Below are 24,105 nucleotides of genomic sequence, written 5' to 3' on the forward strand. Positions count from 1 at the left end.
TGTGTAATAAAGAGTTGGTAGTTGTGTAATAAAGAGTTGGTAGTTGTGTAATAAAGAGTTGGTAGTTGTGTAATAAAGAGTTGGTAGTTATGTAATAAAGAGTTGGTAGTTGTGTAATAAAGAGTTGGTAGTTGTGTAATAAAGAGTTGGTAGTTGTGTAATAAAGAGTTGGTAGTTGTGTAATAAAGAGTTGGTAGTTGTGTAATAAAGAGTTGGTAGTTGTGTAATAAAGAGTTGGTAGTTGTGTAATAAAGAGTTGGTAGTTGTGTAATAAAGAGTTGGTAGTTGTGTAATAAAGAGTTGGTAGTTGTGTAATAAAGAGTTGGTAGTTGTGTAATAAAGAGTTGGTAGTTGTGTAATAAAGAGTTGGTAGTTGTGTAATAAAGAGTTGGTAGTTGTGTAATAAAGAGTTGGTAGTTGTGTAATAAAGAGTTGGTAGTTGTGTAATAAAGAGTTGGTAGTTGTGTAATAAAGAGTTGGTAGTTGTGTAATAAAGAGTTGGTAGTTGTGTAATAAAGAGTTGGTAGTTGTGTAATAAAGAGTTGGTAGTTGTGTAATAAAGAGTTGGTAGTTGTGTAATAAAGAGTTGGTAGTTGTGTAATAAAGAGTTGGTAGTTGTGTAATAAAGAGTTGGTAGTTGTGTAATAAAGAGTTGGTAGTTGTGTAATAAAAGAGTTGGTAGTTGTGTAATAAAGAGTTGGTAGTTGTGTAATAAAGAGTTGGTAGTTGTGTAATAAAGAGTTGGTAGTTGTGTAATAAAGAGTTGGTAGTTGTGTAATAAAGAGTTGGTAGTTGTGTAATAAAGAGTTGGTAGTTGTGTAATAAAGAGTTGGTAGTTGTGTAATAAAGAGTTGGTAGTTGTGTAATAAAGAGTTGGTAGTTGTGTAATAAAGAGTTGGTAGTTGTGTAATAAAGAGTTGGTAGTTGTGTAATAAAGAGTTGGTAGTTGTGTAATAAAGAGTTGGTAGTTGTGTAATAAAGAGTTGGTAGTTGTGTAATAAAGAGTTGGTAGTTGTGTAATAAAGAGTTGGTAGTTGTGTAATAAAGAGTTGGTAGTTGTGTAATAAAGAGTTGGTAGTTGTGTAATAAAGAGTTGGTAGTTGTGTAATAAAGAGTTGGTAGTTGTGTAATAAAGAGTTGGTAGTTGTGTAATAAAGAGTTGGTAGTTGTGTAATAAAGAGTTGGTAGTTGTGTAATAAAGAGTTGGTAGTTGTGTAATAAAGAGTTGGTAGTTGTGTAATAAAGAGTTGGTAGTTGTGTAATAAAGAGTTGGTAGTTGTGTAATAAAGAGTTGGTAGTTGTGTAATAAAGAGTTGGTAGTTGTGTAATAAAGAGTTGGTAGTTGTGTAATAAAGAGTTGGTAGTTGTGTAATAAAGAGTTGGTAGTTGTGTAATAAAGAGTTGGTAGTTGTGTAATAAAGAGTTGGTAGTTGTGTAATAAAGAGTTGGTAGTTGTGTAATAAAGAGTTGGTAGTTGTGTAATAAAGAGTTGGTAGTTGTGTAATAAAGAGTTGGTAGTTGTGTAATAAAGAGTTGGTAGTTGTGTAATAAAGAGTTGGTAGTTGTGTAATAAAGAGTTGGTAGTTGTGTAATAAAGAGTTGGTAGTTGTGTAATAAAGAGTTGGTAGTTGTGTAATAAAGAGTTGGTAGTTGTGTAATAAAGAGTTGGTAGTTATGTAATAAAGAGTTGGTAGTTGTGTAATAAAGAGTTGGTAGTTGTGTAATAAAGAGTTGGTAGTTGTGTAATAAAGAGTTGGTAGTTGTGTAATAAATGATGGGTAGTTGTGTAATAAAGAGTTGGTAGTTATGTAATAAAGAGTTGGTAGTTGTGTAATAAAGAGTTGGTAGTTGTGTAATAAAGAGTTGGTAGTTGTGTAATAAATGATGGGTAGTTGTGTAATAAAGAGTTGGTAGTTGTGTAATAAAGAGTTGGTAGTTGTGTAATAAAGAGTTGGTAGTTGTGTAATAAAGAGTTGGTAGTTGTGTAATAAAGAGTTGGTAGTTGTGTAATAAAGTGTTGGTAGTTGTGTAATAAAGAGTTGGTAGTTGTGTAATAAAGAGTTGGTAGTTGTGTAATAAAGAGTTGGTAGTTGTGTAATAAAGAGTTGGTAGTTGTGTAATAAAGAGTTGGTAGTTGTGTAATAAAGAGTTGGTAGTTGTGTAATAAAGAGTTGGTAGTTGTGTAATAAATGATGGGTAGTTGTGTAATAAAGAGTTGGTAGTTGTGTAATAAAGAGTTGGTAGTTATGTAATAAAGAGTTGGTAGTTGTGTAATAAAGAGTTGGTAGTTGTGTAATAAAGAGTTGGTAGTTGTGTAATAAATGATGGGTAGTTGTGTAATAAAGAGTTGGTAGTTGTGTAATAAAGAGTTGGTAGTTATGTAATAAAGAGTTGGTAGTTGTGTAATAAAGAGTTGGTAGTTGTGTAATAAAGAGTTGGTAGTTGTGTAATAAAGAGTTGGTAGTTGTGTAATAAAGTGTTGGTAGTTGTGTAATAAAGAGTTGGTAGTTGTGTAATAAAGAGTTGGTAGTTGTGTAATAAAGAGTTGGTAGTTATGTAATAAAGAGTTGGTAGTTGTGTAATAAAGAGTTGGTAGTTGTGTAATAAAGAGTTGGTAGTTGTGTAATAAAGAGTTGGTAGTTGTGTAATAAATGAGTGGGTAGTTGTGTAATAAAGAGTTGGTAGTTGTGTAATAAAGAGTTGGTAGCTGTGTAATAAAGAGTTGGTAGTTGTGTAATAAAGAGTTGGTAGTTGTGTAATAAAGAGTTGGTAGTTGTGTAATAAAGGATGGGTAGTTGTGTAATAAAGAGTTGGTAGTTGTGTAATAAAGAGTTGGTAGTTATGTAATAAAGAGTTGGTAGTTGTGTAATAAAGAGTTGGTAGTTGTGTAATAAAGAGTTGGTAGTTGTGTAATAAAGAGTTGGTAGTTGTGTAATAAAGAGTTGGTAGTTGTGTAATAAAGAGTTGGTAGTTGTGTAATAAAGAGTTGGTAGTTGTGTAATAAAGAGTTGGTAGTTGTGTAATAAAGAGTTGGTAGTTGTGTAATAAAGAGTTGGTAGTTGTGTAATAAAGAGTTGGTAGTTGTGTAATAAAGAGTTGGTAGTTGTGTAATAAAGAGTTGGTAGTTGTGTAATAAAGAGTTGGTAGTTGTGTAATAAAGAGTTGGTAGTTGTGTAATAAAGAGTTGGTAGTTGTGTAATAAAGAGTTGGTAGTTGTGTAATAAAGAGTTAGTAGTTGTGTAATAAAGAGTTGGTAGTTGTGTAATAAAGAGTTGGTAGTTGTGTAATAAAGAGTTGGTAGTTGTGTAATAAAGAGTTGGTAGTTGTGTAATAAAGAGTTGGTAGTTGTGTAATAAAGAGTTGGTAGTTGTGTAATAAAGAGTTGGTAGTTGTGTAATAAAGAGTTGGTAGTTGTGTAATAAAGAGTTGGTAGTTGTGTAATAAAGAGTTGGTAGTTGTGTAATAAAGAGTTGGTAGTTGTGTAATAAAAGAGTTGGTAGTTGTGTAATAAAGAGTTGGTAGTTGTGTAATAAAGAGTTGGTAGTTGTGTAATAAAGAGTTGGTAGTTGTGTAATAAAGAGTTGGTAGTTGTGTAATAAAGAGTTGGTAGTTGTGTAATAAAGAGTTGGTAGTTGTGTAATAAAGAGTTGGTAGTTGTGTAATAAAGAGTTGGTAGTTGTGTAATAAAGAGTTGGTAGTTGTGTAATAAAGAGTTGGTAGTTGTGTAATAAAGAGTTGGTAGTTGTGTAATAAAGAGTTGGTAGTTGTGTAATAAAGAGTTGGTAGTTGTGTAATAAAGAGTTGGTAGTTGTGTAATAAAGAGTTGGTAGTTGTGTAATAAAGAGTTGGTAGTTATGTAATAAAGAGTTGGTAGTTGTGTAATAAAGAGTTGGTAGTTGTGTAATAAAGAGTTGGTAGTTGTGTAATAAATGATGGGTAGTTGTGTAATAAAGAGTTGGTAGTTGTGTAATAAAGAGTTGGTAGTTGTGTAATAAAGAGTTGGTAGTTGTGTAATAAAGAGTTGGTAGTTGTGTAATAAATGAGTGGGTAGTTGTGTAATAAAGAGTTGGTAGTTGTGTAATAAAGAGTTGGTAGTTGTGTAATAAAGAGTTGGTAGTTGTGTAATAAAGAGTTGGTAGTTGTGTAATAAAGAGTTGGTAGTTGTGTAATAAAGAGTTGGTAGTTGTGTAATAAAGAGTTGGTAGTTGTGTAATAAAGAGTTGGTAGTTGTGTAATAAAGAGTTGGTAGTTGTGTAATAAAGAGTTGGTAGTTGTGTAATAAAGAGTTGGTAGTTGTGTAATAAAGAGTTGGTAGTTGTGTAATAAAGAGTTGGTAGTTGTGTAATAAATGATGGGTAGTTGTGTAATAAAGAGTTGGTAGTTGTGTAATAAAGAGTTGGTAGTTGTGTAATAAAGAGTTGGTAGTTGTGTAATAAAGAGTTGGTAGTTGTGTAATAAAGAGTTGGTAGTTGTGTAATAAATGATGGGTAGTTGTGTAATAAAGAGTTGGTAGTTGTGTAATAAAGAGTTGGTAGTTGTGTAATAAAGAGTTGGTAGTTGTGTAATAAAGAGTTGGTAGTTGTGTAATAAAGAGTTGGTAGTTGTGTAATAAAGAGTTGGTAGTTGTGTAATAAAGAGTTGGTAGTTGTGTAATAAAGAGTTGGTAGTTGTGTAATAAAGAGTTGGTAGTTGTGTAATAAAGAGTTGGTAGTTATGTAATAAAGAGTTGGTAGTTGTGTAATAAAGAGTTGGTAGTTGTGTAATAAAGAGTTGGTAGTTGTGTAATAAAGAGTTGGTAGTTGTGTAATAAAGAGTTGGTAGTTGTGTAATAAAGAGTTGGTAGTTGTGTAATAAAGAGTTGGTAGTTGTGTAATAAAGAGTTGGTAGTTGTGTAATAAAGAGTTGGTAGTTGTGTAATAAAGAGTTGGTAGTTGTGTAATAAAGAGTTGGTAGTTGTGTAATAAAGAGTTGGTAGTTGTGTAATAAAGAGTTGGTAGTTGTGTAATAAAGAGTTGGTAGTTGTGTAATAAAGAGTTGGTAGTTGTGTAATAAAGAGTGGGTAGTTGTGTAATAAAGAGTTGGTAGTTGTGTAATAAAGAGTTGGTAGTTGTGTAATAAAGAGTTGGTAGTTGTGTAATAAAGAGTTGGTAGTTGTGTAATAAAGAGTTGGTAGTTGTGTAATAAAGAGTTGGTAGTTATGTAATAAAGAGTTGGTAGTTGTGTAATAAAGAGTTGGTAGTTGTGTAATAAAGAGTTGGTAGTTGTGTAATAAAGAGTTGGTAGTTGTGTAATAAAGAGTTGGTAGTTGTGTAATAAAGAGTTGGTAGTTGTGTAATAAAGAGTTGGTAGTTGTGTAATAAAAGAGTTGGTAGTTGTGTAATAAAGAGTTGGTAGTTGTGTAATAAAGAGTTGGTAGTTGTGTAATAAAGAGTTGGTAGTTGTGTAATAAAGAGTTGGTAGTTGTGTAATAAAGAGTTGGTAGTTGTGTAATAAAGAGTTGGTAGTTGTGTAATAAAGAGTTGGTAGTTGTGTAATAAAGAGTTGGTAGTTGTGTAATAAAGAGTTGGTAGTTGTGTAATAAAGAGTTGGTAGTTGTGTAATAAATGAGTTGGGTAGTTGTGTAATAAAGAGTTGGTAGTTGTGTAATAAAGAGTTGGTAGTTATGTAATAAAGAGTTGGTAGTTGTGTAATAAAGAGTTGGTAGTTGTGTAATAAAGAGTTGGTAGTTGTGTAATAAAGAGTTGGTAGTTGTGTAATAAAGTGTTGGTAGTTGTGTAATAAAGAGTTGGTAGTTGTGTAATAAAGAGTTGGTAGTTGTGTAATAAAGAGTTGGTAGTTATGTAATAAAGAGTTGGTAGTTGTGTAATAAAGAGTTGGTAGTTGTGTAATAAAGAGTTGGTAGTTGTGTAATAAAGAGTTGGTAGTTGTGTAGTAAATGATGGGTAGTTGTGTAATAAAGAGTTGGTAGTTGTGTAATAAAGAGTTGGTAGTTATGTAATAAAGAGTTGGTAGTTGTGTAATAAAGAGTTGGTAGTTGTGTAATAAAGAGTTGGTAGTTGTGTAATAAAATGATGGGTAGTTGTGTAATAAAGAGTTGGTAGTTGTGTAATAAAGAGTTGGTAGTTATGTAATAAAGAGTTGGTAGTTGTGTAATAAAGAGTTGGTAGTTGTGTAATAAAGAGTTGGTAGTTGTGTAATAAAGAGTTGGTAGTTGTGTAATAAAGAGTTGGTAGTTGTGTAATAAAGAGTTGGTAGTTGTGTAATAAAGAGTTGGTAGTTGTGTAATAAAGAGTTGGTAGTTGTGTAATAAAGAGTTGGTAGTTGTGTAATAAAGAGTTGGTAGTTGTGTAATAAAGAGTTGGTAGTTGTGTAATAAAGAGTTGGTAGTTGTGTAATAAAGAGTTGGTAGTTGTGTAATAAAGAGTTGGTAGTTGTGTAATAAAGAGTTGGTAGTTATGTAATAAAGAGTTGGTAGTTGTGTAATAAAGAGTTGGTAGTTGTGTAATAAAGAGTTGGTAGTTGTGTAATAAAGAGTTGGTAGTTGTGTAATAAGGAGTTGGTAGTTGTGTAATAAAGAGTTGGTAGTTGTGTAATAAAGAGTTGGTAGTTGTGTAATAAAGAGTTGGTAGTTGTGTAATAAAGAGTTGGTAGTTGTGTAATAAAGAGTTGGTAGTTGTGTAATAAAGAGTTGGTAGTTATGTAATAAAGAGTTGGTAGTTGTGTAATAAAGAGTTGGTAGTTGTGTAATAAAGAGTTGGTAGTTGTGTAATAAAGAGTTGGTAGTTGTGTAATAAAGAGTTGGTAGTTGTGTAATAAAGAGTTGGTAGTTGTGTAATAAAGAGTTGGTAGTTGTGTAATAAAGAGTTGGTAGTTGTGTAATAAAGAGTTGGTAGTTGTGTAATAAAGAGTTGGTAGTTGTGTAATAAAGAGTTGGTAGTTGTGTAATAAAGAGTTGGTAGTTGTGTAATAAAGAGTTGGTAGCTGTGTAATAAAGAGTTGGTAGTTGTGTAATAAAGAGTTGGTAGTTGTGTAATAAAGAGTTGGTAGTTGTGTAATAAAGAGTTGGTAGTTGTGTAATAAAGAGTTGGTAGTTGTGTAATAAAGAGTTGGTAGTTGTGTAATAAAGTGTTGGTAGTTGTGTAATAAAGAGTTGGTAGTTGTGTAATAAAGAGTTGGTAGTTGTGTAATAAAGTGTTGGTAGTTGTGTAATAAAGAGTTGGTAGTTGTGTAATAAAGAGTTGGTAGTTGTGTAATAAAAGTGTTGGTAGTTGTGTAATAAAAAGTTGGTAGTTGTGTAATAAAGAGTTAGTGGTTGTGTAATAAAGAGTTGGTAGTTGTGTAATAAAAGTTGGTAGTTGTGTAATAAAGAGTTGGTAGTTGTGTAATAAAAGTTGGTAGTTGTGTAATAAAGAGTTGGTAGTTGTGTAATAAAGTGTTGGTAGTTGTGTAATAAAAGTTGGTAGTTGTGTAATAAAGAGTTGGTAGTTGTGTAATAAAGAGTTGGTAGTTGTGTAATAAAGAGTTGGTAGTTGTGTAATAAAAGTTGGTAGTTGTGTAATAAGTTGGTAGTTGTGTAATAAAGAGTTGGTAGTTGTGTAATAAAGAGTTGGTAGTTGTGTAATAAAGAGTTGGTAGTTGTGTAATAAAGAGTTGGTAGTTGTGTAATAAAGAGTTGGTAGTTGTGTAATAAAGAGTTGGTAGTTGTGTAATAAAGAGTTGGTAGTTGTGTAATAAAGAGTTGGTAGTTGTGTAATAAAGAGTTGGTAGTTGTGTAATAAAGAGTTGGTAGTTGTGTAATAAAGAGTTGGTAGTTGTGTAATAAAGAGTTGGTAGTTGTGTAATAAAGAGTTGGTAGTTGTGTAATAAAGAGTTGGTAGTTGTGTAATAAAGAGTTGGTAGTTGTGTAATAAAGAGTTGGTAGTTGTGTAATAAAGAGTTGGTAGTTGTGTAATAAAGAGTTGGTAGTTGTGTAATAAAGAGTTGGTAGTTGTGTAATAAAGAGTTGGTAGTTGTGTAATAAAAGAGTTGGTAGTTGTGTAATAAAGAGTTGGTAGTTGTGTAATAAAGAGTTGGTAGTTGTGTAATAAAGAGTTGGTAGTTGTGTAATAAAGAGTTGGTAGTTGTGTAATAAAGAGTTGGTAGTTGTGTAATAAAGAGTTGGTAGTTGTGTAATAAAGAGTTGGTAGTTGTGTAATAAAGAGTTGGTAGTTGTGTAATAAAGAGTTGGTAGTTGTGTAATAAAGAGTTGGTAGTTATGTAATAAAGAGTTGGTAGTTATGTAATAAAGAGTTGGTAGTTGTGTAATAAAGAGTTGGTAGTTGTGTAATAAAGAGTTGGTAGTTGTGTAATAAAGAGTTGGTAGTTGTGTAATAAAGAGTTGGTAGTTGTGTAATAAAGAGTTGGTAGTTGTGTAATAAAGAGTTGTAGTTGTGTATTAAGAGTTGGTAGTTGTGTAATAAAGAGTTGGTAGTTGTGTAATAAAAGTTGGTAGTTGTGTAATAAAGAGTTGGTAGTTGTGTAATAAAGAGTTGGTAGTTGTGTAATAAAAGTTGGTAGTTGTGTAATAAAGAGTTGGTAGTTGTGTAATAAAAAGAGTTGGTAGTTGTGTAATAAAGAGTTGGTAGTTGTGTAATAAAGAGTTGGTAGTTGTGTAATAAAGAGTTGGTAGTTGTGTAATAAAGAGTTGGTAGTTGTGTAATAAAGAGTTGGTAGTTGTGTAATAAAGAGTTGGTAGTTGTGTAATAAAGTGTTGGTAGTTGTGTAATAAAGAGTTGGTAGTTGTGTAATAAAGAGTTGGTAGTTGTGTAATAAAGTGTTGGTAGTTGTGTAATAAAGAGTTGGTAGTTGTGTAATAAAGAGTTGGTAGTTGTGTAATAAAGTGTTGGTAGTTGTGTAATAAAGAGTTGGTGGTTGTGTAATAAAGAGTTGGTAGTTGTGTAATAAGAGTTGGTAGTTGTGTAATAAAGAGTTAGTAGTTGTGTAATAAAGAGTTGGTAGTTGTGTAATAAAGAGTTGGTAGTTGTGTAATAAAGAGTTGGTAGTTGTGTAATAAAGAGTTGGTAGTTGTGTAATAAAGAGTTGGTAGTTGTGTAATAAAGAGTTGGTAGTTGTGTAATAAAGAGTTGGTAGTTGTGTAATAAAGAGTTGGTAGTTGTGTAATAAAGAGTTGGTAGTTGTGTAATAAAGAGTTGGTAGTTGTGTAATAAAGAGTTGGTAGTTGTGTAATAAAGAGTTGGTAGTTGTGTAATAAAGAGTTGGTAGTTGTGTAATAAAGAGTTGGTAGTTGTGTAATAAAGAGTTGGTAGTTGTGTAATAAAGTGTTGGTAGTTGTGTAATAAAGAGTTAGTAGTTGTGTAATAAAGAGTTGGTAGTTGTGTAATAAAGAGTTGGTAGTTGTGTAATAAAGAGTTGGTAGTTGTGTAATAAAGAGTTGGTAGTTGTGTAATAAAGAGTTGGTAGTTGTGTAATAAAGAGTTGGTAGTTGTGTAATAAAGAGTTGGTAGTTGTGTAATAAAAGAGTTGGTAGTTGTGTAATAAAGAGTTGGTAGTTGTGTAATAAAGAGTTGGTAGTTGTGTAATAAAGAGTTGGTAGTTATGTAATAAAGAGTTGGTAGTTGTGTAATAAAGAGTTGGTAGTTGTGTAATAAAGAGTTGGTAGTTGTGTAATAAAGAGTTGGTAGTTGTGTAATAAAGAGTTGGTAGTTGTGTAATAAAGAGTTGGTAGTTGTGTAATAAAGAGTTGGTAGTTGTGTAATAAAGAGTTGGTAGTTGTGTATAAAGAGTTGGTAGTTGTGTAATAAAGAGTTGGTAGTTGTGTAATAAAGAGTTGGTAGTTGTGTAATAAAGAGTTGGTAGTTGTGTAATAAAGAGTTGGTAGTTGTGTAATAAAGAGTTGGTAGTTGTGTAATAAAGAGTTGGTAGTTGTGTAATAAGGGTTGGTAGTTGTGTAATAAAGAGTTGGTAGTTGTGTAATAAAAGTTGGTAGTTGTGTAATAAAGAGTTGGTAGTTGTGTAATAAAAAGTTGGTAGTTGTGTAATAAAGAGTTGGTAGTTGTGTAATAAAGAGTTGGTAGTTGTGTAATAAAGAGTTGGTAGTTGTGTAATAAAGAGTTGGTAGTTATGTAATAAAGAGTTGGTAGTTGTGTAATAAAGAGTTGGTAGTTGTGTAATAAAGAGTTGGTAGTTGTGTAATAAAGAGTTGGTAGTTGTGTAATAAAGAGTTGGTAGTTGTGTAATAAAGAGTTGGTAGTTGTGTAATAAAGAGTTGGTAGTTGTGTAATAAAGAGTTGGTAGTTGTGTAATAAAGAGTTGGTAGTTGTGTAATAAAGAGTTGGTAGTTGTGTAATAAGAGTTGGTAGTTGTGTAATAAAGAGTTGGTAGTTGTGTAATAAAGAGTTGGTAGTTGTGTAATAAAGAGTTGGTAGTTGTGTAATAAAGAGTTGGTAGTTGTGTAATAAAGAGTTGGTAGTTGTGTAATAAAGAGTTGGTAGTTGTGTAATAAAGTGTTGGTAGTTGTGTAATAAAGAGTTGGTAGTTGTGTAATAAAGAGTTGGTAGTTGTGTAATAAAGTGTTGGTAGTTGTGTAATAAAGAGTTGGTAGTTGTGTAATAAAGAGTTGGTAGTTGTGTAATAAAGTGTTGGTAGTTGTGTAATAAAGAGTTGGTAGTTGTGTAATAAAGAGTTGGTAGTTGTGTAATAAAGTGTTGGTAGTTGTGTAATAAAGAGTTGGTAGTTGTGTAATAAAAGAGTTGGTAGTTGTGTAATAAAGAGTTGGTAGTTGTGTAATAAAGAGTTGGTAGTTGTGTAATAAAGAGTTGGTAGTTGTGTAATAAAGGTTGGTAGTTGTGTAATAAAGAGTTGGTAGTTGTGTAATAAAGAGTTGGTAGTTGTGTAATAAAGAGTTGGTAGTTGTGTAATAAAGAGTTGGTAGTTGTGTAATAAAGAGTTGGTAGTTGTGTAATAAAGAGTTGGTAGTTGTGTAATAAAGAGTTGGTAGTTGTGTAATAAAAGAGTTGGTAGTTGTGTAATAAAGAGTTGGTAGTTGTGTAATAAAGAGTTGGTAGTTGTGTAATAAAGAGTTGGTAGTTGTGTAATAAAGAGTTGGTAGTTGTGTAATAAAGAGTTGGTAGTTGTGTAATAAAGAGTTGGTAGTTGTGTAATAAAGAGTTGGTAGTTGTGTAATAAAAGAGTGGTAGTTGTGTAATAAAAGTTGGTAGTTGTGTAATAAAGAGTTGGTAGTTGTGTAATAAAAGTTAGTAGTTGTGTAATAAAAGAGTTGGTAGTTGTGTAATAAAGAGTTGGTAGTTGTGTAATAAAGAGTTGGTAGTTGTGTAATAAAGAGTTGGTAGTTGTGTAATAAAGAGTTGGTAGTTTGTGTAATAAGAGTTGGTAGTTGTGTAATGATTGGTAGTTGTGTAATAAAGAGTTGGTAGTTGTGTAATAAAGAGTTGGTAGTTGTGTAATAAAGAGTTGGTAGTTGTGTAATAAAGAGTTGGTGGTTGTGTAATAAAGAGTTGGTAGTTGTGTAATAAAGAGTTGGTAGTTGTGTAATAAAGAGTTGGTAGTTGTGTAATAAAGAGTTGGTAGTTGTGTAATAAAGAGTTGGTAGTTGTGTAATAAAGAGTTGGTAGTTGTGTAATAAAGAGTTGGTAGTTGTGTAATAAAGAGTTGGTAGTTGTGTAATAAAGAGTTGGTAGTTGTGTAATAAAGAGTTGGTAGTTGTGTAATAAAGAGTTGGTAGTTGTGTAATAAAGAGTTGGTAGTTGTGTAATAAAGAGTTGGTAGTTATGTAATAAAGAGTTGGTAGTTGTGTAATAAAGAGTTGGTAGTTGTGTAATAAAGAGTTGGTGTTGTGTAATAAAGAGTTGGTAGTTGTGTAATAAAAGAGTTGGTAGTTGTGTAATAAAGAGTTGGTAGTTGTGTAATAAAGAGTTGGTAGTTGTGTAATAAAGAGTTGGTAGTTGTGTAATAAAGAGTTGGTAGTTGTGTAATAAAAGTTGGTAGTTGTGTAATAAAAGTGTTGGTAGTTGTGTAATAAAGAGTTGGTAGTTGTGTAATAAAGAGTTGGTAGTTGTGTAATAAAAAGTTGGTAGTTGTGTAATAAAGAGTTGGTAGTTGTGTAATAAAGAGTTGGTAGTTGTGTAATAAAAAGTTGGTAGTTGTGTAATAAAGAGTTGGTAGTTGTGTAATAAAGAGTTGGTAGTTGTGTAATAAAGAGTTGGTAGTTGTGTAATAAAGAGTTGGTAGTTATGTAATAAAGAGTTGGTAGTTGTGTAATAAAAGTTAGTAGTTGTGTAATAAAGAGTTGGTAGTTGTGTAATAAAGAGTTGGTAGTTGTGTAATAAAGAGTTGGTAGTTGTGTAATAAAGAGTTGGTAGTTGTGTAATAAAGAGTTGGTGTTGTGTAATAAAGAGTTGGTAGTTGTGTAATAAAGAGTTGGTAGTTGTGTAATAAAGAGTTGGTGAGTTGTGTAATAAAAGTTGGTAGTTATGTAATAAAGAGTTGGTAGTTGTGTAATAAAGAGTTGGTAGTTGTGTAATAAAGAGTTGGTAGTTGTGTAATAAAGAGTTGGTAGTTGTGTAATAAAGAGTTGGTAGTTGTGTAATAAAAGGGTTGGTAGTTGTGTAATAAAAAGTTGGTAGTTGTGTAATAAAGAGTTGGTAGTTGTGTAATAAAGAGTTGGTAGTTGTGTAATAAAGAGTTGGTAGTTGTGTAATAAAGAGTTGGTAGTTGTGTAATAAAGAGTTGGTAGTTGTGTAATAAAGTAGTTGGTAGTTGTGTAATAAAGAGTTGGTAGTTGTGTAATAAAGAGTTGGTAGTTGTGTAATAAAGTGTTGGTAGTTGTGTAATAAAGAGTTGGTAGTTGTGTAATAAAGAGTTGGTAGTTGTGTAATAAAGTGTTGGTAGTTGTGTAATAAAGAGTTGGTAGTTGTGTAATAAAGAGTTGGTAGTTGTGTAATAAAGTGTTGGTAGTTGTGTAATAAAAGTTAGTAGTTGTGTAATAAAGAGTTGGTAGTTGTGTAATAAAAGTGTTGGTAGTTGTGTAATAAAGAGTTGGTAGTTGTGTAATAAAGAGTTGGTAGTTGTGTAATAAAGAGTTGGTAGTTGTGTAATAAAAAGTTGGTAGTTGTGTAATAAAGTGTTGGTAGTTGTGTAATAAAGAGTTGGTAGTTGTGTAATAAAGAGTTGGTAGTTGTGTAATAAAGTGTTGGTAGTTGTGTAATAAAGAGTTGGTAGTTGTGTAATAAAGAGTTGGTAGTTGTGTAATAAAGATGTTGGTAGTTGTGTAATAAAGAGTTGGTAGTTGTGTAATAAAGAGTTGGTAGTTGTGTAATAAAGAGTTGGTAGTTGTGTAATAAAAGTTGGTAGTTGTGTAATAAAGAGTTGGTAGTTGTGTAATAAAGTGTTAGTAGTTGTGTAATAAAAAGTTGGTAGTTGTGTAATAAAGAGTTGGTAGTTAGTGTAATAAAGAGTTGGTAGTTGTGTAATAAAGAGTTGGTAGTTGTGTAATAAAGAGTTGGTAGTTGTGTAATAAAGAGTTGGTAGTTGTGTAATAAAGAGTTGGTAGTTGTGTAATAAAGAGTTGGTAGTTGTGTAATAAAGAGTTGGTAGTTGTGTAATAAAGAGTTGGTAGTTGTGTAATAAAGAGTTGGTAGTTGTGTAATAAAGAGTTGGTAGTTGTGTAATAAAGAGTTGGTAGTTGTGTAATAAAGAGTTGGTAGTTGTGTAATAAAAAGAGTTGGTAGTTGTGTAATAAAGAGTTGGTAGTTGTGTAATAAAGAGTTGGTAGTTGTGTAATAAAGAGTTGGTAGTTGTGTAATAAAGAGTTGGTAGTTGTGTAATAAAGGAGTTGGTAGTTGTGTAATAAAGAGTTGGTAGTTGTGTAATAAAGAGTTGGTAGTTGTGTAATAAAGGCTTGGGTAGTTGTGTAATAGAGTTGGTAGTTGTGTAATAAAAAGTTGGTAGTTGTGTAATAAAGAGTTGGTAGTTGTGTAATAAAGAGTTGGTAGTTGTGTAATAAAGGTTGGTAGTTGTGTAATAAAGAGTTGGTAGTTATGTAATAAAGAGTTGGTAGTTATGTAATAAAGTGTTGGTAGTTGTGTAATAAAGAGTTGGTAGTTGTGTAATAAAGAGTTGGTAGTTGTGTAATAAAGTGTTGGTAGTTATGTAATAAAGAGTTGGTAGTTGTGTAATAAAGAGTTGGTAGTTGTGTAATAAAGAGTTGGTAGTTGTGTAATAAAGAGTTGGTAGTTGTGTAATAAAGAGTTGGTAGTTGTGTAATAAAGTGTTGGTAGTTGTGTAATAAAGAGTTGGTAGTTGTGTAATAAAGAGTTGGTAGTTAGTGTAATAAAGTGTTAGTAGTTGTGTAATAAAGAGTTGGTAGTTAGTGTAATAAAAGAGTTGGTAGTTGTGTAATAAAGTGTTGGTAGTTGTGTAATAAAGAGTTGGTAGTTGTGTAATAAAGAGTTGGTAGTTGTGTAATAAAGTGTTGGTAGTTGTGTAACAAAGAGTTGGTAGTTGTGTAATAAAGAGTTGGTAGTTGTGTAATAAAGTGTTAGTAGTTGTGTAATAAAGAGTTGGTAGTTGTGTAATAAAGAGTTGGTAGTTGTGTAATAAAGGTTGGTAGTTGTGTAATAAAGAGTTGGTAGTTGTGTAATAAAGAGTTGGTAGTTGTGTAACAAAGTGTTGGTAGTTGTGTAATAAAGAGTTGGTAGTTGTGTAATAAAGAGTTGGTAGTTGTGTAATAAAGAGTTGGTAGTTATGTAATAAAGAGTTGGTAGTTGTGTAATAAAGAGTTGGTAGTTGTGTAATAAAGAGTTGGTAGTTGTGTAATAAAGAGTTGGTAGTTGTGTAATAAAGAGTTGGTAGTTGTGTAATAAAGTGTTGGTAGTTGTGTAATAAAGAGTTGGTAGTTGTGTAATAAAGAGTTGGTAGTTGTGTAATAAAGTGTTGGTAGTTGTGTAATAAAGAGTTGGTAGTTGTGTAATAAAGAGTTGGTAGTTGTGTAATAAAGTGTTGGTAGTTGTGTAATAAAGAGTTAGTAGTTGTGTAATAAAAGAGTTGGTAGTTGTGTAATAAAGAGTTGGTAGTTTGTAATAAAGAGTTGGTAGTTGTGTAATAAAGAGTTGGTAGCTGTGTAATAAAGAGTTGGTAGTTGTGTAATAAAGAGTTGGTAGTTATGTAATAAAGAGTTGGTAGTTGTGTAACTAAAGAGTTAGTAGTTGTGTAATAAAAGTTGGTAGTTGTGTAATAAGGAGTTGGTAGTTGTGTAATAAAGAGTTGGTAGTTGTGTAATAAAGAGTTGGTAGTTGTGTAATAAAGAGTTGGTAGTTGTGTAATAAATGAGGTAGTTGTGTAATAAAGTTGGTAGTTGTGTAATAAAGAGTTGGTAGTTATGTAATAAAGAGTTGGTAGTTGTGTAATAAAGAGTTGGTAGTTGTGTAATAAAGAGTTGGTAGTTGTGTAATAAAGAGTTGGTAGTTGTGTAATAAAGAGTTGGTTGTTATGTAATAAAGAGTTGGTAGTTGTGTAATAAGAGTTGGTAGTTGTGTAATAAAGAGTTGGTAGTTGTGTAAGAAAAGAGTTGGTAGTTGTGTAATAAAAAGTGTTGGTAGTTGTGTAATAAAGAGTTGGTAGTTGTGTAATAAAGAGTTAGTAGTTATGTAATAAAGAGTTCGTAGTTGTGTAATAAAAGAGTTGGTGAGTTGTGTAATAAAGAGTTGGTAGTTGTGTAATAAAGAGTTGGTAGTTGTGTAATAAAGAGTTAGTAGTTATGTAATAAAGAGTTGGTAGTTGTGTAATAAAAGAGTTGGTAGTTGTGTAATGAGTTGGTAGTTGTGTAATAAAGAGTTGGTAGTTGTGTAATAAAGAGTTGGTAGTTGTGTAATAAAGAGTTGGTAGTTGTGTAATAAAGAGTTGGTAGTTGTGTAATAAAGAGTTGGTAGTTGTGTAATAAAGAGTTGGTAGTTGTGTAATAAAGAGTTGGTAGTTGTGTAATAAAGAGTTGGTAGTTATGTAATAAAGAGTTGGTAGTTGTGTAATAAAGAGTTGGTAGTTGTGTAATAAAGAGTTGGTAGTTGTGTAATAAAGAGTTGGTAGTTGTGTAATAAAGAGTTGGTAGTTGTGTAATAAAAGAGTTGGTAGTTATGTGTAATAAAGAGTTGGTAGTTGTGTAATAAAGAGTTGGTAGTTGTGTAATAAAGAGTTGGTAGTTGTGTAATAAAGAGTTGGTAGTTGTGTAATAAAGATTGGCTAGTTGTGTAATAAAGAGTTGGTGAGTTGTGTAATAAAGAGTTGGTAGTTGTGTAATAAAGAGTTGGTAGTTGTGTAACAAAGAGTTGGTAGTTGTGTAATAAAGAGTTGGTAGTTGTGTAATAAAGAGTTGGTAGTTGTGTAATAAAGAGTTGGTAGTTATGTAATAAAGAGTTGGTAGTTGTGTAATAAAGAGTTGGTAGTTGTGTAATAAAGAGTTGGTAGTTGTGTAATAAAGAGTTGGTAGTTGTGTAATAAAGAGTTGGTAGTTGTGTAATAAAAAGTTAGTAGTTGTGTAATAAAGAGTTGGTAGTTATGTAATAAAGAGTTGGTAGTTGTGTAATAAAGAGTTGGTAGTTGTGTAATAAAGAGTTGGTAGCTGTGTAATAAAAGAGTTGGTAGTTGTGTAATAAAGAGTTGGTAGTTGTGTAATAAAGAGTTGGTAGTTGTGTAATAAAGAGTTGGTAGTTGTGTAATAAAGAGTTGGTAGTTGTGTAATAAAGAGTTGGTAGTTGTGTAATAAAGAGTTGGTAGTTGTGTAATAAAGAGTTAGTAGTTATGTAATAAAAGAGTTGGTAGTTGTGTAATAAAGAGTTGGTAGTTGTGTAATAAAGAGTTGGTAGTTGTGTAATAAAGAGTTGGTAGTTGTGTAATAAGAGTTGGTAGTTGTGTAATAAAGAGTTGGTAGTTGTGTAATAAAAGAGTTGGTAGTTGTGTAATAAAGAGTTGGTAGTTGTGTAATAAAAGAGTTGGTAGTTGTGTAATAAAGAGTTGGTAGTTGTGTAATAAAGAGTTGGTAGTTGTGTAATAAAGAGTTGGTAGTTGTGTAATAAAGAGTTGGTAGTTGTGTAATAAAGAGTTGGTAGTTGTGTAATAAAGAGTTGGTAGTTGTGTAATAAAGAGTTGGTAGTTGTGTAATAGAGTTGGTAGTTGTGTAATAAAGAGTTGGTAGTTGTGTAATAAAGAGTTGGTAGTTGTGTAATAAAGAGTTGGTAGTTGTGTAATAAAGAGTTGGTAGTTGTGTAATAAAGAGTTGTAGTTGTGTAATAAAGAGTTGGTAGTTGTTGTAATAAAGAGTTGGTAGTTATGTAATAAGAGTTGGTAGTTGTGTAATAAAAGAGTTGGTAGTTGTGTATAAAGAGTTGGTAGTGTGTAATAAAAGTTGGTAGTTGTGTAATAAAGTTGGTAGTTGTGTAATAAGAGTTGGTAGTTGTGTAATAAAGAGTTGGTAGTTGTGTAATAAAGAGTTGGTAGTTGTGTAATAAAGAGTTGGTAGTTGTGTAATAAAGAGTTGGTAGTTGTGTAATAAAGAGTTGGTAGTTGTGTAATAAAGAGTTGGTAGTTGTGTAATAAAGAGTTGGTAGTTGTGTAATAAGTTGGTAGTTGTGTAATAAAGAGTTGGTAGTTGTGTAATAAAGAGTTGGTAGTTATGTAATAAAGAGTTGGTAGTTGTGTAATAAAGAGTTGGTAGCTATGTAATAAAAGAGTTGGTAGATGTGTAATAAAGAGTTGGTAGTTGTGTAATAAAGAGTTGGTAGTTGTGTAATAAAGAGTTGGTAGCTGTGTAATAAAGAGTTGGTAGTTGTGTAATAAAGAGTTGGTAGTTGTGTAATAAAAGAGTTGGTAGTTATGTAATAAAGAGTTGGTAGTTGTGTAATAAAGAGTTGGTAGTTGTGTAATAAAGAGTTGGTAGTTGTGTAATAAAGAGTTGGTAGTTATGTAATAAAGAGTTGGTGTTGTGTAATAAGGAGTTGGTAGTTGTGTAATAAAGAGTTGGTAGTTGTGTAATAAAAATGATTGGTAGTTGTGTAATAAAGAGTTGGTAGTTGTGTAATAAAGAGTTGGTAGTTATGTAATAAAGAGTTGGTAGTTATGTAATAAAGAGTTGGTAGTTGTGTAATAAAAAGAGTTGGTAGTTGTGTAATAAATGAGTGGGTAGTTGTGTAATAAAGAGTTGGTAGTTATGTAATAAAGAGTTGGTAGTTGTTGTAATAAAGTGTTGGTAGTTGTGTAATAAAGAGAGTTGGTAGTTGTGTAAGAAAAGAGTTGGTAGTTGTGTAATAAAGAGTTGGTAGTTGTGTAATAAAGAGTTGGTAGTTGTGTAATAAAGAGTTGGTAGTTGTGTAATAAAGAGTTGGTAGTTGTGTAATAAAGAGTTGGTAGTTGTGTAATAAAGAGTTGGTAGTTGTGTTATAAAGAGTTGGTAGTTGTGTAATAAAGGATGGGTAAAGCGTGGCGCTTGCAACGGCAGGGTTGTGGGTTCGATTCCCACGGGGGGCCAGTATGAAAAATGTATGCACTCACTAACTGTAAGTCGCTCTGGATAAGAGCGTCTGCTAAATGACTAAAATGTAAAATGTAATAAATGGTGGATAGTTGTGTAATGGGTAGTTTTGTAATTAAGTGTCATGAGAATTTCTATCTCTAATTCAACCTAAGCTTGAATCATTACCAGGGGTTGTAAGGCTCTGGTTTTAATCATAAATGATTCAAGGTCCACAACCAGCAAGAATGATCTGTATGTTTATTCATGGAGAGCTCTGGCGCCAAAACCCCATACACTCCTGTTTTATACCCCTTGACACACAAAGGCACTTTGCTCCACCCACCTTTAGGAGGCTTTTTTAACCCGTTTTCTCAGTCTCCTTCACCCTGGAATGTTTAGTCCCACCCCCCTCTGTTAGTGGGGTGCCACTACATTATAACTCTAACACCGTTCACACATTTATACTGTATTTGGGGTGAAATCCTTTAGTCATTATTCTTAAAATACAAATTAATCTAACATTAAGGATTAGTGATAAAGGATGGGTGGTTGTGCAATATAGCATTGGTAGAAGTGTAAGAAAGGTTGGGTAGTTGGGTAGTAGAGTAGGGGTAAAATGTGGAGTTACAATGGGAAGACTGGCCTAACTGGTGAATATAAACTCAAGGAACAGTTGTAACAGTGGTGAAGGTGTAAGTGTGTTTGGAGTAGTGTAGATGCACAGTAGGTGTGTTTGGACTAGTGTAGATGCACAGTAGGTGTGTTTGGAGTAGTGTAGATGCAGAGCAGTCTAGTTTCAGGCGTCTTTTGAGTATTGTAGTAATCTAGAGTACTGGAGTAATTTAGTTGCATTTGTGTTCGGAGTGGTGGTGTAGTTTAGCTGCAGGTGTGTTTGGAGTAGTGGAATATTGTAGATGCAGGTGTGGTAGGAGTAGTGTAGATGCAGGTGTGTTTGGAGTAGTGTAGATGCAGGTGTGTTTGGAGTAGTTTAGCTGCAGGTGTGTTTGGAGTAGTGGAGTATTGTAGATGCAGGTGTGGTAGGAGTAGTGTAGATGCAGGTGTGTTTGGAGTAGTGTAGATGCAGGTGTGTTTGGAGTTGTGGAGTAGTGTAGATGCAGGTGTAATTGGAGTAGTGGAGTAGTGTAGATGCAGGTGTGTTTTGTGTAGTGTAGGTGCAGGTGTGTTTGGAGTTGTCTAGTTGCAGGTTTGTTTGGAATAGTGAAGTATTGTAGACTGAGGTGTGTTTGGAGTAATAAAGTAGTCTCGTTGTAGGTGTGTTTGGGTTGCACATATTCAGGTGAGTTTGGAGTAGTCTAGTTGCAGGTGTGTTTTGAGTAGAGTAGATGCAAGTGTGTTTGTAGTTGCATAGATGCAGGTGTGTTTGGAGTAGTGTAGTTGCAGGTGTGTTTGGAGTAGTGGACAAGTGTTGATACAGGTGTGTTTGGAGTGGTGTAGATGCAGGTGTGTTTGGAGTAGCATAGATGCAGGTGTGTTTGGAGTTGTTGAGAAGTGTAAATGCTGATGTGTTTGGAGTAGTGGAGTAGTGTAGATGTTGTTTGGAGTACTGTAGATACAGGTGTGTTTTGAGTAGTGTATATGCAGGTATGATTGGCGTATTGGAGTAGTGACGTTGTAGGTGTGTTTGGAGTAGTGAGGTAGTCTAGTTGCAGGAAGTGTTTGGAGTAATGTAGATGCAGATGTGTTTGGAGTAGTCTACTTACAGGTGTTTGGAGTAGTGTAGATGTATGTGTGTTTGGAGTAGTGGAGTAGTCTATGTGCATGTGTGTTTGGAGCAGTGGATTAGTTTAGATGCAGGTGAGTTTGGAGTAGTGAAGTAGTGTAGACGGAGGTGTGTTTGGAGTAGTGAAGTAGTATAGATGCAGGTGTGTTTGGAGTAGTGAAGTAGTGTAGATGCAGGTGTGTTTGGAGTAGTGAAGTAGTGAAGTAGTGTAGATGTAGGTGTGTTTGGAGTAGTGAAGTAGTGAAGTAGTGAAGCTGAAGGTATGTTTGGAGTAGTGAAGTAGTGAAGTAGTGTGTTTGGAGTAGTGAAGTAGTGAAGTAGTGTAGATGTAGGTGTGTTTGGAGTAGTGAAGTAGTGTAGAAGCAGGTGTGTTTGCAATAGTGAGGTATTGTAGATGGAGGTGTGTTTGGAGTAGTAAAGTGGTATAATTGCAAGTGTGTTTGAGTAGCATAGATGCAGGTGTGTTTGGAGTAGTCTAGTTGCAGATGTGTTTTGATTAGTTTAATAGTCTAGTTGCATGTGTGATTTGAGTCCAATGTAGTGTAGATGCAGGTGTCTTTGGAGAAGCATAAATGCAGGTATGTTTGGAATAGTTTAGATGCAGCTGTGATTGGAGTAGTGTAGAAGCAGGAATGTTTAGAGTAGTTTAGATGCAAGTGTGTTTGGAGTAGTCTAGTTTCAAATGTGTTTGGGTAACATAGATGCAGGTGTGTTTGGAGTTGTCTAGTTGCAGGTGTGTTTTGATTAGTGTAGATGCAAGTGTGTTTGGAGTTGTCTAGTTGCAAGGTTCGTTTGGAATAGTGAAGTATTTTAGACTGAGGTGTGTTTGGAATAATAAAGTAGTCTCGTTGTAGGTGTGTTTGGGTTGCACAGATGCAGGTGAGTTTGGCATAATCTAGTTGCAGATGTGTTTTGAGTACAGTAGATGCAAGTGTGTTTGTAGTAGTGTAGATGCAGGTGTGTTTGGAGTAGTGTAGATGCAGGTGTGTTTGGAGTAGTGTAGTTGCAGGTGTGTTTGGAGCTGCGGAGTAGTGTAGATGCAGGTGTGATTAGGGTATTGTAGATACTGGTGTGTTTAGATTAGTGTATATGCAGCTGTGTTTTGAGTAATGTCGTTGCAGATGTTTGGAGTAGTGGAGTAATGTAGATGCTGTTTGGAGAACTGTAGATACAGGTGTGTTTTGAGTAGTGTATATGCAGGTATGATTGGCGTAGTGGAGTATTGACATTGTAGGTGTGTTTGGAGTAGTGATGAAGTCTAGTTGCAGGAAGTGTTTGGAGTAATGTAGATGCAGATGTGTTTGGAGTAGTCTACTTACAGGTATTTGGAGTAGTGTAGATGTAGGTGTGTTTGGAGTAGTGGAGTAGTCTATGTGTATGTGTGTTTGGAGCTGTGGATTAGTTTAGATGCAGGTGTGTTTGGAGTAGTCTAGTTCCAGATGTGTTTGGAGCAGCGGAATAGTTTTGATGCAGGTGTGTTTGGAATAGTGAGGTAGTGTAGATGGAGGTGTGTTTGGAGTAGTGAAGTAGTGTAGATGTAGGTGTGTTTGGAGTAGTGAAGTAGTGTAGATGGAGGTGTGTTTGGAGTAGTGAAGTAATGTAGATGCAGGTGTGTTTGGAGTAGTGAAGTAGTGTAAATGCAGGTGTGTTTGGAGTAGTGAAGTAGTGTAGATGTAGGTGTGTTTGGAGTAGTGAAGTAGTGTAGATGTAGGTGTGTTTGAAGTAGTGAAGTAGTGAAGTAGTGTAGATGTAGGTGTGTTTGGAGTAGTGAAGTAGTGTAGATGTATGTGTGTTTGGAGTAGTGAAGTAGTGCAGATGCAGGTGTGTTTGGAGTAGTGAAGTAGTGTAGATGCAGGTGTGTTTGAAGTAGTGAAGTAGTGTAGATGTAGGTTTGTTTGGAGTAGTGAAGTAGTGTAGATGCAGGTGTGTTTGGAGTGGTAAAGTAGTGTAGATGTAGGTGTGTTTGGAGTAGTGAAGTAGTGTAGATGCAGGTGTGTTTGGAGTAGTGAAGTAGTGTAGATGCAGGTGTGTTTGGAGTAGTGAAGTAGTGAAGTAGTGAAGATAAAGGTGTGTTTGTAGTAGTGAAATAGTGAAGTAGTGTGTTTGGAGTAGTGAAGTAGTGAAGTAGTGTAGATAGGTGTGTTTGGAGTAGTGAAGTAAGTGTAGATGTAGTGTGTTTGGAGTGTAGAAGTACTGTAGATGCAGGTGTGTTTAGAGTAGTGAAGTAGTGTAGATGCAGGTGTGTTTGGAGTAGTGAAGTAGTGTAGATGCAGGTGTGTTTGGAGCAGTCTAGTTCCAGGTGTGTTTGGAGCAATGGAGTGTTTCGATGCGGTGTGTTTGCAATAGTGAGGTATTGTAGATGGATGTGTGTTTGGAGTAGTAAAGTGATATAATTGCAAGTGTGTTTGAGTAGCTTAGATGCAGGTGTGTTTGGAGTAGTCTAGTTGCAGACGTGTTTTGATTAGTTTAATAGTCTAGTTGTATGTGTATTTGAGTCCAATGTAGTGTAGATGCAGGTGTCTTTGGAGTAGTGAAGTAGTGTAGATGAAGGTGTGTTTGGAGTAGTGAAGTAGTGTAGATATGGGTGTGTTTGGAGTCGTGAAGTAGTGTATATGTAGGTGTGTTTGGAGTAGTGAAGTAGTGTGGATGCAGGTGTGTTTGGAGTAGTGAAGTAGAGTAGATGCTGGTGTGTTTTTAGTAGTGAAGTAGTGTAGATGTAGATGTGTTTGGAGTAAGTGTAGATGTAGGTGTGTTTGGGAGTAGTGAAATGGGTAGATGTAGGTGTGTTTGGAGTAGTGAAGTAAGTGTAGCATGCAGGTGTGTTTGGGTAGCGAAGTAGTTTAGATATAGGTGTGTTTGGAGTAGTGAAGTAGTGTAGATGTAGGTGTGTTTGGAGTAGTAAAATAGTGTAGATGCAGGTGTGTTTGGAGTAGTGAAGTAGTGTAGATATAGGTGTGTTTGAAGTAGTGAAGTAGTGAAGTAGAGTAGATGCAGGTGTGTTTTGAGTTGTGAAGTAGTGTAGATGTAGGTGTGTTTGGAGTAGTGAAGTAGTTAAGTAGTGTAGATGTACGTGTGTTTGGAGTAGTGAAGTAGTGTAGATGCAGGTGTGTTTGGAGTAGTGAAGTAGTGTAGATGTAGGTGTGTTTTGAGTAGTGAAGTAGTGAAGATGTAGGTGTGTTTGGAGTAGTGAAGTAGTGTAGATGCAGGTGTGTTTGGAGTAGTGAAGTAGTGTAGATGCAGGTGTGTTTGGAGTAGTGAAGTAGTGAAGTAGTGAAGATAAAGGTGTGTTTGTAGTAGTGAAGTAGTGAAGTAGTGTGTTTGGAGTAGTGAAGTAGTGAAGTAGTGTAGATACAGGTGTGTTTGGAGTAGTGAAGTAGTGTAGATGTAAGTGTGTTTGGAGTAGTGAAGTACTGTAGATGCAGGTGTGTTTGGAGTAGTGAAGTAGTGTAGATGCAGGTGTGTTTGGAGTAGTGAAGTAGTGTAGATGCAGGTGTGTTTGGAGCAGTCTAGTTCCAGGTGTGTTTGGAGCAGTGGAGTAGTTTCGATGCAGGTGTGTTTGCAATAGTGAGGTATTGTAGATGGATGTGTGTTTGGAGTAGTAAAGTGATATAATTGCAAGTGTGTTTGAGTAGCTTAGATGCAGGTGTGTTTGGAGTAGTCTAGTTGCAGACGTGTTTTGATTAGTTTAATAGTCTAGTTGTATGTGTGATTTGAGTCCAATGTAGTGTAGATGCAGGTGTCTTTGGAGTAGTGAAGTAGTGTAGATGAAGGTGTGTTTGGAATAGTGAAGTAGTGTAGATATGGGTGTGTTTGGAGTCGTGAAGTAGTGTATATGTAGGTGTGTTTG

General features: G+C 33.8%; 1 protein-coding gene across 1 annotated transcript in view; it reads right to left on the bottom strand.

Annotated features, from left to right (window-relative positions):
* LOC121561532 overlaps positions 1-24,105 on the bottom strand; it is a 152,114-nt gene that overhangs the window by 60,145 nt on the left and 67,864 nt on the right. The window lies entirely within an intron of this gene.

The sequence above is a fragment of the Coregonus clupeaformis genome, unplaced genomic scaffold, assembly GCF_020615455.1.
Source record: "Coregonus clupeaformis isolate EN_2021a unplaced genomic scaffold, ASM2061545v1 scaf0171, whole genome shotgun sequence".
NCBI lineage: Eukaryota > Metazoa > Chordata > Actinopteri > Salmoniformes > Salmonidae > Coregonus > Coregonus clupeaformis.